This window comes from Pleurodeles waltl, chromosome 4_1 (genome assembly GCF_031143425.1).
Source record: "Pleurodeles waltl isolate 20211129_DDA chromosome 4_1, aPleWal1.hap1.20221129, whole genome shotgun sequence".
Lineage (NCBI taxonomy): Eukaryota > Metazoa > Chordata > Amphibia > Caudata > Salamandridae > Pleurodeles > Pleurodeles waltl.
In genome coordinates this window covers 41461661-41472923 of record NC_090442.1, presented here as the reverse complement: position 1 = coordinate 41472923, position 11263 = coordinate 41461661, and the positions used below count along the sequence as shown (strand labels likewise).

The 11263-nt window shown below is 39.4% G+C and overlaps 2 non-coding genes across 2 annotated transcripts; both read left to right on the top strand.

Moving 5' to 3' along the window:
- On the top strand, positions 1–73 carry TRNAQ-UUG (transfer RNA glutamine (anticodon UUG)). Its single transcript has one exon. It is a non-coding gene; the product is annotated as a tRNA-Gln (tRNA).
- A 10867-nt stretch (positions 74–10940) lies between these two features.
- On the top strand, positions 10941–11013 carry TRNAR-UCG (transfer RNA arginine (anticodon UCG)). The gene has a single exon. It is a non-coding gene; the product is annotated as a tRNA-Arg (tRNA).
- The last annotated feature ends 250 nt before the right edge of the window (positions 11014–11263 follow it).

Below are 11263 nucleotides of genomic sequence, written 5' to 3'. Positions count from 1 at the left end.
GACCATGTGGCCTAATGGATAAGGTGTCTGACTTTGGCTCAGAAGATTGAGGGTTCGAATCCCTTCGTGGTTGAGTCGTTTTCTCACAGCACCCAACTTATCTTTACATACAAACTGGAGGCACACTCTTACAATACTCCTTTCACTCTCACTCATTAAGAAAGCCCAATAGAAACTGCACAATCAGTCACGTTATACCTTCAGCATTGCTACTTTTCTGTCTTTCTGCCATACCAAAGTACCTCTTCATAAATGCCACGGATATGCAATACGTATACAACAATATGACATGGCACAATCATTCTGAACAGAACTGTGGGTAGATTCAGTGCAGGGAGTGTGTGCGTGCAGAAAGCAGAAACTATGCATGGGTAGAAGCTCTATGATTTTCTCCAGGAATAATGCAAATTGTCCCTCAGAAAAAGTATAGTACTAGAGAAGAATCATAAAGGATTGACACAATTGCTGCCTTTGCTGTTGCCCCAGTTGTGTAATCTGTCAAGGACTGGTCTCTTGCAGATTGAGGCAACTAGTTGCAATTGTGTGGTAAAAATCACCCTTACAACCATTTTTGCTATAAACTTGAGATCTTTCTGAGATACTATCTCACAGAATTCTTATGAATGAGGAACTCTGAAATTGTCACATTCCAATTTGTACGTCCTTAAAACTATGCTGGTTATTCAAATGGGCAGATTGTTTTTTAAATTCCTTTCTGTCTCGAGTTGTAGTTATATTGATACAGAGGCATAATTGTTGAATGATATATATTGGTTTGATTGAAATATGTTCGTAGAGGTGGTGATAGGCTTTCTGTGTCTGTCTGAGAGCAAGGACCGGTTAACGTCTTTTTCCAAGAGCAGTTTGTTGTGAAAGGTATCAGGCAAAGGAGTATGTATTGTGATGTGGTTCTCTGACTGCTTCTGTCCACTTGCCAAAAGTTCCAAGGCCCTATGATAGCACAAAAACGGTAAGATTGAAGTGGTGGGTGCCGGAGGTTTAAAATGGTCAGTTTAATTAAAGACAGAAAAGTGAAATGAATGACTGCAGAAATACTGTATGTGGCTATGAACTGAGATGAAAGGATGATTTTGGAACTCTGTCTTGCAGATTACCCTCAATGCCGCAATGGATAGGGCACTACTCTCACAGACCAGGGTGTGTAAGTTTAAGTCTATCTGAGGTGCACACCCTGAACTAATACATTTTTGCTGAAACCTAATCATATTGTTTACTCTTCCTCGTAGCAGCTTGCCAGGGTGATAGTATATTACAACAGAACCATTCCACTTCTTCACTGAAAAGAGTCATGCTGGTTACCCAAATGTGCAGCGTGTCATTTTATACAGCTTTCTTTATTGAAATTAAACTTGGACTCACTTGAAATATTCTCTTTCAAAATGAATGTTTTGAGCTGCTGTGAATTTTATTTCTAGAGGTGGTGACAGGCTTTCAGGTACGTGCTTAGGTCAAGGCCCTGTTCATGTCACTTGTATAAGCTAATTCAGGGAGCAAATTAGCAAGTCAAGAAATGGGAAGTCTGAACTACTGTCAAAGCAGTTTCATTCTCTTTTCAAATAATCCAAAAACACCATTGCAGCATAAAACAGAGTATTCAATAAAAGAAGAAAGGAGGATTAACGGCAAAAAAGCACATCATAAGATATGAAACTTTGGAAATTATCTAGATATTGATTGAAAAAACTCCTTTGATGGAAAGAAGATGAAGAACGGTATGGGATCCTCTCCTGCGCACCTGTAATTGATATGTTCCACATCCAATCATACACCTAACCCTAAAAACCCAAACATATTGCAGTCACTGACCATGTGGCCTAATGGATAAGGTGTCTGACTTCGGATCAGTAGTTTGAGGGTTTGAATCACGTCGTGGTTGAGTCGTTTTCTCACAGCACCCAACTTATCTTTACATACAAACTGGAGGCACACTCTTACAATACTCCTTTCACTCTCACTCATTAAGAAAGCCCAATACAATCAGTCACGTTATACCTTCAGCATTGCTACTTTTCTGTCTTTCAGCCATACCAAAGTACCTCTTCATAAATGCCACGGATATCCAATACGTATACAACAATATGACATGGCACAATCATTCTGAACAGAACTGTGGGTAGATTCAGTGCAGGGAGTGTGTGCGTGCAGAAAGCAGAAACTATGCATGGGTAGAAGCTCTATGATTTTCTCCAGGAATAATGCAAATTGTCCCTCAGAAAAAGTATAGTACTAGAGAAGAATCATAAAGGATTGACACAATTGCTGCCTTTGCTGTTGCCCCAGTTGTGTAATCTGTCAAGGACTGGTCTCTTGCAGATTGAGGCACCTAGTTGCAATTGTGTGGTAAAAATCACCCTTACAACCATTTTTGCTATAAACTTGAGATCTTTCTGAGATACTATCTCACAGACTTCTTATGAATGAGGAACTCTGAAATTGTCACATTCCAATTTGTACGTCCTTAAAACTATGCTGGTTATTCAAATGGGCAGATTGTTTTTTAAATTCCTTTCTGTCTCGAGTTGTAGTTATATTGATACAGAGGCATAATTGTTGAATGATATATATTGGTTTGATTGAAATATGTTCGTAGAGGTGGTGATAGGCTTTCTGTGTCTGTCTGAGAGCAAGGACCGGTTAACGTCTTTTTCCAAGAGCAGTTTGGTGTGAAAGGTATCAGGCAAAGGAGTATGTATTGTGATGTGGTTCTCTGACTGCTTCTGTCCACTTGCCAAAAGTTCCAAGGCCCTATGATAGCACAAAAACGGTAAGATTGAAGTGGTGGGTGCCGGAGGTTTAAAATGGTCAGTTTAATTAAACACAGAAAAGTGAAACGAATGACTGCAGAAATACTGTATGTGGCCATGAACTGAGATGAAAGGATGATTTTGGAACTCTGTCTTGCAGATTACCCTCAATGCTGCAATGGATAGGGCACTACTCTCACAGACCAGGGTGTGTAAGTTTAAGTCTATCTGAGGTGCACACCCTGAACTAATACATTTTTGCTGAAACCTAATCATATTGTTTACTCTTCCTCATAGCAGCTTGCCAGGGTGATAGTATATTGCAACAGAACCATTCCACTTCTTCACTGAAAAGAGTCATGCTGGTTACCCAAATGTGCAGCGTGTCATTTTATACAGCTTTCTTTATTGAAATTAAACTTGGACTCACTTGAAATATTCTCTTTCAAAATTAATGTTTTGAGCTGAGTTGAATTTTATTTCTAGAGGTGGTGACAGGCTTTCAGGTACGTGCTTAGGTCAAGGCCCTGTTCATGTCACTTGTATAAGCTAATTCAGGGAGCAAATTAGCAAGTCAAGAAATGGGAAGTCTGAACTCCTGTCAAAGCAGTTGCATTCGCTTTTCAAATAATCCAAAAATACCATTGCAGCATAAAACAGAGTATTCAATAAAAGAAGAAAGGAGGATTAACGGCAAAAAAGCACAGCATAACATATGAAACCTTGGAAATTATCTAGATATTGTTTGAAAAAACTCCTTTGATGGAAAAAAGATGAAGAACGGTATGGGATCCTGTCCTGCGCACCTGTAATTGATATGTTCCACATCCATTCATACCACCTAACCCTAAACACCCAAATGTATTGCAGTCAGTGACCATGTGGGCTAATGGATAAGGTGTCTGATTTTGGATCAGAAGATTGAGGGTTTGAGTCCCTTCATGGTTGAGTCTTTTTCTCACAGCACCTAACTTATCTTTACATACAAACTGGAAACACACTCTTACAATACTCCTTTCACTCTCACTCATTAAGAAAGCCCAATGCAAACTGCACAATCAGTCATGTTATGCCTTCAGCATTGCTACTTTTCTGTCTTTCTGCCATACCAAAGTACCTCTTCATAAATGCCACGGATATGCAATACGTATACAACAATATGACATGGCACAATCATTCTGAACAGAACTGTGGGTAGATTCAGTGCAGGGAGTGTGTGCGTGCAGAAAGCAGAAACTATGCATGGGTAGAAGCTCTACGATTTTCTCCAGGAATAATGCAAATTGTCCCTCAGAAAAAGTATAGTACTAGAGAAGAATCATAAAGGATTGACACAATTGCTGCCTTTGCTGTTGCCCCAGTTGTGTAATCTGTCAAGGACTGGTCTCTTGCAGACTGAGGCACCTAGTTGCAATTGTGTGGTAAAAATCACCCTTACAACCATTTTCGCTATAAACTTGAGATCTTTCTGAGATACTATCTCACAGACTTCTCATGAATGAGGAACTCTGAAATTGTCACATTCCAATTTGTACGTCCTTAAAACCATGCTGGTTATTCAAATGGGCAGATTGTTTTGTAAATTCCTTTCTGTCTCGAGTTGTAGCTATATTGATACAGAGGCATAATTGTTTGAATGATATATATTGGTTTGGTTGAAGTATGTTAGTAGAGGTGGTGATAGGCTTTCTGTGTCTGTCTGAGAGCAAGGACCGGTTAACGTCTTTTTCCAAGAGCAGTTTGTTGTGAAAGGTATTAGGCAAAGGAGTATGTATTGTCGTGTGGTTCTCTGACTGCTTCTGTCCACTTGCCAAAAGTTCCAAGGCCCTATTATAACATAAAAACGGTAACATTGAAGTGGTGGGTGGTGGAGGTTTAAAATGGTAAGTTTAATTAAAGACAGAAAAGTGAAACAAATGACTGCAGAAATACTCTATGTGGCCATGAACTGAGATGAAAGGATGATTTTGGAACTCTGTCTTGCAGATTACCCTCAATGCCGCAATGGATAGGGCACTACTCTCACAGACCAGGGTGTGTAAGTTTAAGTCTATCTGAGGTGCACACCCTGAACTAATACATTTTTGCTGAAACCTAATCATATTGTTTACTCTTCCTCGTAGGAGCTTGTCAGGGTGATAGTATATTGCAACAGAATCATCCCACTTCTTCACTGAAAAGAGTCATGCTGGTTACCCAAATGTGCAGCGTGTCATTTTATACAGCTTTCTTTATTGAAATTAAACTTAGACTCACTTGAAACATTCTCTATCAAAATGATTGTTTTGAGCTGCTGTGAATTTTATTTCTACAGGTGGTGACAGACTTTCAGGTACGTGCTTAGGTCAAGGCCCTATTCATGTCACTTGTATAAGCTAATTCATGGAGCAAATTAGCAAGTCAAGAAATGGGAAGTCTGAACTACTGTCAAAGCAGTTTCATTCTCTTTTCAAATAATCCAAAAATACCATTGCAGCATAAAACAGAGTATTCAATAAAAGAAGAAAGGAGGATTAACGACAAAAAAGCACATCATAAGATATGAAACTTTGGAAATTATCAAGATATTGTTTGAAAAAACTCCTTTGATGGAAAGAAGATGAAGAACGGTATGGGATCCTGTCCTGCGCAACTGTAATTGATATGTTCCACATCCATTCATACCACCTAACCCTAAACACCCAAACATACTGCACACAGTGACCATGTGGCCTAATGGATAAGGCGTCTGACTTCCGATCAGAAGATAGAGGGTTCGAGTCCCTTCGTAGTTGAGTCTTTTTCTCACAGCACCCATTTTATCTTTACATGCAAACTGGAGGCACACTCTTACAATACTCCTTTCACTCTCACTCATTAAGAAAGCCCAATACAAACTGCACAATCAGTCACGTTATGCCTTCAGCATTGCTACTTTTCTGTCTTTCTGCCATACCAAAGTACCTCTTCATAAATGCCACGGATATGCAATACGTATGCAACAATATGACACGGCACAATCATTCTTAACAGAACTGTGGGTAGATGCAGTGCAGGGAGTGTGTGCGTGCAGAAATCAGAAACTATGCATGCGTAGAAGCTCTATGATTTTCTCCAGGAATAATGCAAATTGTCCCTCAGAAAAAATATAGTACTGGAGAAGAATCATAAAGGATTGACACAATTGCTGCCTTTGCTGTTGCCCCAATTGTGCAATCTGTCAAGGACTGGTCTCTTGCAGATTGAGGCACCTAGTTGCAATTGTGTGGTAAAAATCACCCTTACAACCATTTTTGCTATAAACTTGAGATCTTTCTGAGATACTATCTCACAGACTTCTTATGAATGAGGAACTCTGAAATTGTCACATTCCAATTTGTACGTCCTTAAAACTCTGCTGGTTATTCAAATGGGCAGATTGTTTTTTAAATTCCTTTCTGTCTCGAGTTGTAGTTATATTGATACAGAGGCATAATTGTTGAATGATATATATTGGTTTGATTGAAATATGTTCGTAGAGGTGGTGATAGGCTTTCTGTGTCTGTCTGAGAGTAAGGACCGGTTAACGTCTTTTTCCAAGAGCAGTTTGTTCTGAAAGGTATCAGGCAAAGGAGTATGTATTGTGATGTGGTTCTCTGAATGCTTCTGTCCACTTGCCAAAAGTTCCAAGGCCCTATGATAGCACAAAAACTGTAAGATTGAAGTGGTGGGTGCCGGAGGTTTAAAATGGTCAGTTTAATTAAAAGACAGAAAAGTGAAACGAATGACTGCAGAAATACTGAAAGTGGCCATGAACTGAGATGAAAGGATGATTTTGGGACTCTGTCTTGCAGATTACCCTCAATGCCACAATGGATAGGGCACTACTCTCACAGACCAGGGTGTGTAAGTTTAAGTCTATCTGAGGTGCACACCCTGAACTAATACATTTTTGCTGAAACCTAATCATATTGTTTACTCTTCCTCGTAGCAGCTTGCCAGGGTGATAGTATATTGCAACAGAACCATTCCACTTCTTCACTGAAAAGAGTCATGCTGGTTACCCAAATGTGCAGCGTGTCATTTTATACAGCTTTCTTTATTGAAATTAAACTTGGACTCACTTGAAATATTCTCTTTCAAAATTAATGTTTTGAGCTGAGTTGAATTTTATTTCTAGAGGTGGTGACAGGCTTTCAGGTACGTGCTTAGGTCAAGGCCCTGTTCATGTCACTGTATAAGCTAATTCAGGGAGCAAATTAGCAAGTCAAGAAATGGGAAGTCTGAACTCCTGTCAAAGCAGTTGCATTCGCTTTTCAAATAATCCAAAAATACCATTGCAGCATAAAACAGAGTATTCAATAAAAGAAGAAAGGAGGATTAACGGCAAAAAAGCACAGCATAACATATGAAACCTTGGAAATTATCTAGATATTGTTTGAAAAAACTCCTTTGATGGAAAGAAGATGAAGAACGGTATGGGATCCTGTCCTGCGCACCTGTAATTGATATGTTCCACATCCATTCATACCACCTAACCCTAAACACCCAAATGTATTGCAGTCAGTGACCATGTGGCCTAATGGATAAGGTGTCTGATTTTGGATCAGAAGATTGAGGGTTTGAGTCCCTTCATGGTTGAGTCTTTTTCTCACAGCACCTAACTTATCTTTACATACAAACTGGAAACACACTCTTACAATACTCCTTTCACTCTCACTCATTAAGAAAGCCCAATGCAAACTGCACAATCAGTCATGTTATGCCTTCAGCATTGCTACTTTTCTGTCTTTCTGCCATACCAAAGTACCTCTTCATAAATGCCACGGATATGCAATACGTATACAACAATATGACATGGCACAATCATTCTGAACAGAACTGTGGGTAGATTCAGTGCAGGGAGTGTGTGCGTGCAGAAAGCAGAAACTATGCATGGGTAGAAGCTCTACGATTTTCTCCAGGAATAATGCAAATTGTCCCTCAGAAAAAGTATAGTACTAGAGAAGAATCATAAAGGATTGACACAATTGCTGCCTTTGCTGTTGCCCCAGTTGTGTAATCTGTCAAGGACTGGTCTCTTGCAGACTGAGGCACCTAGTTGCAATTGTGTGGTAAAAATCACCCTTACAAGCATTTTCGCTATAAACTTGAGATCTTTCTGAGATACTATCTCACAGACTTCTCATGAATGAGGAACTCTGAAATTGTCACATTCCAATTTGTACGTCCTTAAAACCATGCTGGTTATTCAAATGGGCAGATTGTTTTGTAAATTCCTTTCTGTCTCGAGTTGTAGCTATATTGATACAGAGGCATAATTGTTTGAATGATATATATTGGTTTGGTTGAAGTATGTTAGTAGAGGTGGTGATAGGCTTTCTGTGTCTGTCTGAGAGCAAGGACCGGTTAACGTCTTTTTCCAAGAGCAGTTTGTTGTGAAAGGTATTAGGCAAAGGAGTATGTATTGTCGTGTGGTTCTCTGACTGCTTCTGTCCACTTGCCAAAAGTTCCAAGGCCCTATTATAACATAAAAACGGTAACATTGAAGTGGTGGGTGGTGGAGGTTTAAAATGGTCAGTTTAATTAAAGACAGAAAAGTGAAACGAATGACTGCAGAAATACTGAAAGTGGCTATGAACTGAGATGAAAGGATGATTTTGGAACTCAGTCTTGCAGATTACCCTCAATGCCACAATGGATAGGGCACTACTCTCACAGACCAGGGTGTGTAAGTTTAAGTCTATCTGAGGTGCACACCCTGAACTAATACATTTTTGCTGAAACCTAATCATATTGTTTACTCTTCCTCGTAGCAGCTTGCCAGGGTGATAGTATATTGCAACAGAACCATTCCACTTCTTCACTGAAAAGAGTCATGCTGGTTACCCAAATGTGCAGCGTGTCATTTTATACAGCTTTCTTTATTGAAATTAAACTTGGACTCATTTGAAATATTCTCTATCAAAATGATTGTTTTGAGCTGCTGTGAATTTTATTTCTACAGGTGGTGACAGGCTTTCAGGTACGTGCTTAGGTCAAGGCCCTGTTCATGTCACTTGTATAAGCTAATTCAGGGAGCAAATTAGCAAGTCAACAAATGGGAAGTCTGAACTACTGTCAAAGCAGTTTCATTCTCTTTTCAAATAATCCAAAAATACCATTGCAGCATAAAACAGGGTATTCAATAAAAGAAGAAAGGAGGATTAACTGCAAAAATACACGTCATAAGATATGAAACTTTGGAAATTATCTAGATATTGTTTGAAAAAACTCCTTTGATGGAAAGAAGATGAAGAACGGTATGGGATCCTGTCCTGCGCACCTGTAATTGATATGTTCCACATCCATTCATACCACCTAACCCTAAACACCCAAACATATTGCAGTCAGTTACCATGTGGCCTAATGGATAAGGCATCTGACTTCTGATCAGAAGATTGATGGTTTGAGTCCCTTCATGGTTGAGTCTTTTTCTCACAGCACCCAACTTATCTTTACATACAAACTGGAGGCACACTCTTACAATACTCCTTTCACTCTCACTCATTAAGAAAGCCCAATGCAAACTGCACAATCAGTCACGTTATGCCTTCAGCATTGCTACTTTTCTGTCTTTCTGCCATACCAAAGTACCTCTTCATAAATGCCACGGATATGCAATACGTATACAACAATATGACATGGCACAATCATTCTCAACAGAACTGTGGGAACTGTGTGCAGGGAGTGTGTGCGTGCAGAAAGCAGAAACTATGCATGGGTAGAAGCTCTATGATTTTCTCCAGGAATAATGCAAATTGTCCCTCAGAAAAAGTATAGTACTAGAGAAGAATCATAAAGGATTGACACAATTGCTGTCTTTGCTGTTGCCCCAGTTGTGTAATCTGTCAAGGACTGGTCTCTTGCAGATTCAGGCACCTAGTTGCAATTGTGTGGTAAAAATCACCCTTACAACCATTTTTGCTATAAACTTGAGATCTTTCTGAAATACTGTCTCACAGACTTCTTATGAATGAGGAACTCTGAAATTGTCACATTCCAATTTGTACGTCCTTAAAACTATGCTGGTTATTCAAATGGGCAGATTGTTTTTTAAATTCCTTTCTGTCTCGAGATGTAGTTATATTGATACAGAGGCATAATTGTTGAATGATATGTATTGGTTTGATTGAAATATGTTCGTAGAGGTGGTGATAGGCTTTCTGTGTCTGTCTGAGAGCAAGGACCGGTTAACGTCTTTTTCCAAGAGCAGTTTGTTGTGAAAGGTATCAGGCAAAGGAGTATCTATTGTGATGTGGTTCTCTGACTGCTTCTGTCCACTTGCCAAAAGTTCCAAGGCCCTATGATAGCACAAAAACGGTAAGATTGAAGTGGTGGGTGCCGGAGGTTTAAAATGGTCAGTTTAATTAAAGACAGAAAAGTGAAACGAATGACTGCAGAAATACTGTATGTGGCCATGAACTGAGATGAAAGGATGATTTTGGAACTCTGTCTTGCAGATTACCCTCAATGCCGCAATGGATAGGGCACTACTCTCACAGACCAGGGTGTGTAAGTTTAAGTCTATCTGAAGTGCACACCCTTAACTAATACATTTTTGCTGAAACCCAATCATATTGTTTACTCTTCCTCGTAGCAGCTTGCCAGGGTGATAGTATATTGCAACAGAACCATTCCACTTCTTCACTGAAAAGAGTCATGCTGGTTACCCAAATGTGCAGCGTGTCATTTTATACAGCTTTCTTTATTGAAATTAAACTTGGACTCACTTGAAATATTCTCTTTCAAAATGAATGTTTTGAGCTGCTGTGAATTTTATTTCTAGAGGTGGTGACAGGCTTTCAGGTACGTGCTTAGGTCAAGGCCCTGTTCATGTCACTTGTATAAGCTAATTCAGGGAGCAAATTAGCAAGTCAAGAAATGGGAAGTCTGAACTACTGTCAAAGCAGTTTCATTCTCTTTTCAAATAATCCAAAAATACCATTGCAGCATAAAACAGAGTATTCAATAAAAGAAGAAAGGAGGATTAACGGCAAAAAAGCACATCATAAGATATGAAACTTTGGAAATTATCTAGATATTGTTTGAAAAAACTCCTTTGATGGAAATAAGATGAAGAACGGTATGGGATCCTGTCCTGCGCACCTGTAATTGATATGTTCCACATCCATTCATACCACCTAACACTAAACACCCAAACACATTGCAGTCAGGGACCATGTGGCCTAATGGATAAGGCGTCTGACTTCGGATCAGAAGATTGAGGGTTTGAATCCCTTCATGGTTGAGTCTTTTTCTCACAGCACCCAACTTTTCTTTCCATACAAACTGGAGGCACACTCTTACAATACTCCTTTCACTCTCACTCATTAAGAAAGCCCAATGCAAACTGCACAATCAGTCACATTATTCCTTCAGCATTGCTACTTTTCTGTCTTTCTGCCATACCAAAGTACCTCTTCATAAATGCCACGGATATGCAATACGTATACAACAATATGACATGGCACAATCATTCTGAACAGAACTGTGGGTAG